This window comes from Pygoscelis adeliae, unplaced genomic scaffold, assembly GCF_000699105.1.
Source record: "Pygoscelis adeliae isolate BGI_AS28 unplaced genomic scaffold, ASM69910v1 Scaffold65, whole genome shotgun sequence".
In the NCBI taxonomy this organism is placed as follows: Eukaryota; Metazoa; Chordata; class Aves; order Sphenisciformes; family Spheniscidae; genus Pygoscelis; species Pygoscelis adeliae.
This window is the reverse complement of record NW_008824864.1, coordinates 1-5,137: the sequence shown is the minus strand read 5'-3', so window position 1 is coordinate 5,137 and position 5,137 is coordinate 1.

Genomic DNA, 5,137 nt, shown 5'->3' with positions numbered 1-5,137 from the left:
AGGAATGCCAGTACAGCTGCTAGTGGATTGTTCTGCTGCATTGGGCGTTAGGGGGGAAGGTGCATTCCTCTAAGACATCTGTCTTGATAATTATCCATGTCACATCTGATCCAGTTTTTTGATTTCTCAAATCCATTTTCCATTCTGTTGCAGAATTTCACAACTGGAATAAATATTGCTGCGACTGACCTTTTTTGTAGTGTGTCTTTTTAGTAAGTCACTGTGCACAGTAGGCTCAACAACCATCAAATACAGGGCCTTTAGTGATGCAGAGCCTCCTGCCGCTTCGCTGCTGTTTCAAAGAGAAGACTGCATCAGAGAGAGCATCTCTCTTCTATGGCACTAGCAAACAATAAAGATCTTTGAAATTTCTCAGGAACAGTCAAGTTTATCTTTAGGACTTTTGTTCCTGTGTGTATTTTGTACTAGTTTGAGCCATTCAGTGAAAATTGAACTGTAAGTCAGGGAAGGTGGAGGTATTTAGGCAAGCCTCTAATTATGTTTATTTCAGACATAAAGCTGTGCATCAGAAGTCTGCAGTAGCAACAACCAACAAGTATGCTGTATCCCTCACTAAATGAGTTTTTAGCAATATAACAATTATCTTAATTGTGGATATGAAGAAGTAATCTAGAGGAGCAGAGTCTTGCCACACAGCTATCTCACAGTCTGGAAATGCTGCATTTTCTAAGTCTAAGCATGGGGCCTCAGCAGCCGTGGAGGTACTACCTGGAATCCCAGCACTGACTGGTCTACAGGCAATGCAGGTATGACGTGAATGATGGGAAGGGTAACCCATACAGGGCTGTTGTTCTAACACATGCAGGGCATGGTTGGAGGCCCCATCTTATAACCCTTGATAATACAAGAGGATCTTAAAGATCACACCACAAGGAAGCAGGAGAGCCCTCACTGAGGGGGCTGGTAAGAGGAGGAGCCGGTGAAGAGCTGAAGCAGTGAGCGAAACTGATGTGAGGGAGCTGGTGTTATGGGCATGGGGTCAGCGGACCAGTGTGGGGAGCAATGGTTGATTGTAGGGGCCTGGCTGAGGGAAAAGTGTTGCATGTGAAAAGCACTGGTATTATGGACTATTTCTGGGATCAAAATGCTGCAGAAAATGAAGGAAGGAAATGTTGAATGAAAGTCTGCTGTTCTGTACTGCGTTTGAGAGGAGAATCCATTAGCCTGCCTTGTCCCCCTGTCCAGGGCATGAAGCACTGGTTCCCGTGCCTGGCTGCTGAATATTCACAAGCTCACTCTGCTGGTTTTGGCTGGGGTAGGGTTAATTTTCTTCCTGGTAGCTAGTATGGGGCTACGGTTTGGATTTGTGTTGGAAACTGTTGATAACACAGGGATGTTTTTGTTATTGCTGAGCAGTGCTTACACACAGTCAAGGCCTTTTCTGCTTCTCACACCACCCCACCAGGCTGGGGGTGCACAAGAAGTTGGGAGGGGACACAACCGGGAGAGCTGACCAAAGGGATATTCCATACCATATGATGTCATGCTCAGCATATAAAGCTGGGGGAAGAAGAAGGAAGGGGGGGAGACGTTCAGAGTGATGGCGTTTGTCTTCCCAAGTAACCGTTACGCGTGATGGAGCCCTGCTTTCCTGGAGATGGCTGAACACCTGCCTGCCCATGGGAAGCAGTGAATGAATTCCTTGTTTTGCTTTGCTTGCGTGCGCTGCTTTTGCTTTACCTATTAAACTGTCTTTATCTCAACCCATGAGTTTTCTCACTTTTACCCTTCCGATTCTCTCCCCCATCCCACTGTGGGGGGAATGAGGGAATGGCTGTGTGTTGCTTAGTTGCCGGCTGCGGTTAAACCACAACACTTAGAAGCTTAGAAAACAAGGGGTAAGTTCTTGGTCCTCGTTGCTGTCTGGATTTTTTCGTTTTATACCACATCTTCATGCCTCAATGACTAGTAATTATAACCGCTACACAATGAGCCAAACTGCACAGAATAGAAAAGCACATGGCGCCCAGTAATTGCCCTGAGATGTGCAGTGTACAATACCTAACCCTGAATTTCCTTGATGTGTAGCATAAATCAGTTCTTGTTTTTTAGCTTAAACCAGGAGAGAAAAATTTAGCCTTATATGTAAGATGATTATTTAAATCACAATACAATAATTATTTTAACAGATGTCATATCTTTTGTTATATGAGGTTAAAATGTTCAGAACTTTAAAGCAATTCAGAACTAGGCAATTTCATGCACTTATTTTCTGCACTTCACCCTTTCCCATAGCCACCTACACACATCGGGCCATCTTCTAAATCACTGTGTGCATTCTTCATGCAATTCTTTTAACTCCCTTTGATATGTCCTCTTCAGAAATCTTTCCCAGATTGCCCAGGGTCTGTTAAACTAGCTGGCTCACAGGAGTCTGTTCTGTGCTTCTGAGTAAAGGGAATATTCTCAGTAAGCAATGAGTTAGAGAAACAGTCTTTCCACTTAGCTTTGCAAGTCATGCTAACCATTGCATTTTGCACGGCTACCTGTGAAGTCTGGTCCTTCCAAATTACTGCAACTTCAATGTTAATTTTTCTTAAGAGCAATGTCATCTCTGCTGTCATTTGATTGCAGAAAGCATTTAAAACTGACAAAGTTCAAAAGGTAGCATGCAATCATACCTTTAATTGAATGAACTGAGTCATTTCAAGTCATACAATGCTAATAGGAAAATCTTCAGGTTTTGTTGCACACTGAAGGTGACAAAGGGTGAAATTTTTTTTTTATAACCACCACTGGATTAGTAATTAGTTGCTGTCTGTGATTACCATAAGGTTTTATTAGCACAGCCAGTTCTATATTCTTGATGTTATGTTGTTCACAGTGATGAAAAAAATCTTGAGTCTATAATTAACCTTTTCAGTTCAATACAATGTCCATTAAAATCAGTTTATAAGCGTTGTACCCATGCCACGTTGTTACAAAACAAGCCTTCAGCTCACAAGCCACTCTCAGTGCTCCTTGGCAAATAATTTCACTGCTGTTCCCAACATGAGTATTCGTCTCAATAGATCTACCAAACTCATGAACGTTTTTCTTCATAGTGCCTATGTGTTTTAAAGACAAATTGTTCTGCTCACTTAGTTTTCTTACATTGCCTTCAGTTGCTTCATATTGACATATAGCTGCACAAGTAGCTCATTTCTCGGCAAAGCTCAGAAATGCAACCTTGAATGGAGTGTCACAGCTTTACTTTTTAATGAGTTTTCTTCTCTGCATTGTCATGCTCTTTACCCTTGGTGGCAGACAGTCAGGAAACCACCTGCATCATAAAAACTTAAACAAATCCAAGTGGGGAAAAATGTTCTTGCAGCAAGATTCCAATACTCATAATTAGCAGAGAAAGTAGATGCGTCTGATTTCATGTGGAGGCAGAAGCTGCTGTCTTTAAACAGCAAGCCTTGCAAAATATACTGTCATTTTTCAAGTTGCACAGCCACATGATAGGTGGAAAATGCTGCTAAATCACCTCTGCTAAGGACTGCTGAGAGAACAAGGAAGCAAGGAGAGAAGCAGAATGTTTTACTGAATATATCACGGTAAATGCAGCTGCATATTGGGTGCTTTGAGTGAAATATTTAAGTTTTCTGAGGTTTTCAATTTTGTTTAAAATAAGTGTTCATGTCCTAGACCTAAAATCAAGGTCAAAGCCATGAGAGAGTCAAGAGTTTTTTTCTGTGCACTTGGAAATCTGCAGACAGAGTCGAGATTTCGGGAATCTACATTAAACCTATGCATTCAAGTTTGTTTAGTATAATCTTTTGCCCTCTCTCTAATCTTTGATTCTCTTTCCACCACCATCTCATCACTAGTCCTCTTGGATAAAAGAACTAGTTTTAATGCTAAAAAAAGAAGTAAAAAAGGAAATGTTACTCATCCTCCAGTTCTCTGGTTAGAGTCATGTGGGGATTTCTCCTTTTGCTAAATTAAGATTCCCATCCTGTAACTTTACAAAAAGAAACTTGTGATTTTACATTTGAAAACTAAAATGCAGAGCTTGTCTAAATGCTTCCAGAGAAGCCTATTTCTATTTCTGTTTCAGAAATTCAGCGTCAGTGGTTTGCAATCACACATATGCCTGCTATCCTGAAAACCTACCTACCTACCTACCTACCCCCCCTGCTCCTCACCATTCTGGAGGCCCACCAGGAAACTGAGCAGGAAGAAATGGTCACTCCTTCTATAGAAGGGTTGCCCTTTTGTTCTGATTTGAAACAAAAATATTCAGAGTTGTAAAATATTCTTTGGCAGAGAAAGACCACATAAGTCTGATTAAGCCATCAGCTGAAAAGCCAGTATTTCCTCCCTATTCAGTGTTTCCTGTATTTTATTCCTCTCTCGTTCTTTAGAGCTACTGGGCTTTTTTCAAAAGAACTTAGCTAGTAACAGTGGGCACCTGAAACAAACAAACAGACTCAAGTGACATATGGAATTGGAGCAGTCAGCTGGAACACAAGATGCACAGGTGGCCTTTGTGGGTAAAACATTTCCTGGAGATGGACAGTCAAATGACCATGCTGAAGTCATATTTGCTGCTATTCATAATGTCAAATTAAGTTGAAGGCTTGTCATAGCACAAATTGTGATGCAGATATTTAATAAGAATTGTGTAGCTGGAAAGCAGTATTTTGTAGAGGAAAGTAAATAAATAATTAACATCAACTTGCCCATGTTATGATGGCAAAAGTCTTATGCACTTAAAAATCTGCATTTTGAAGCATAATATTGCAACCCAAGACTGTATCACAAATATCACACTTTCATAGACCAAGATGTGTTGTTGTTGAATGTGGTGGTTCCAGTTGCATCCCTATGAAAAATGCATATAGAAATATGCATCAAATTTCTAGCGGACATAATGTATATGCCTTTTCCAATTTGTCCACTCAACTCAATTTTCCAATGTGAAGTAAAGATCTCAGAGTCACTTTCAAACTTGGAACAATAACAAGGGGATTTTTGTAATCAGTGTTCCTACTAAAAAATAGCAAGCACTAGTAAATTGAGCACCTCATTTGAACATGGCCACATCGGTACGACAAAGAGATTTTATTCACTAGCGTCTAAAATTTGAGCTCTTGAAAAAACACAGAATCACCAAATGGTTGAGGGTGGA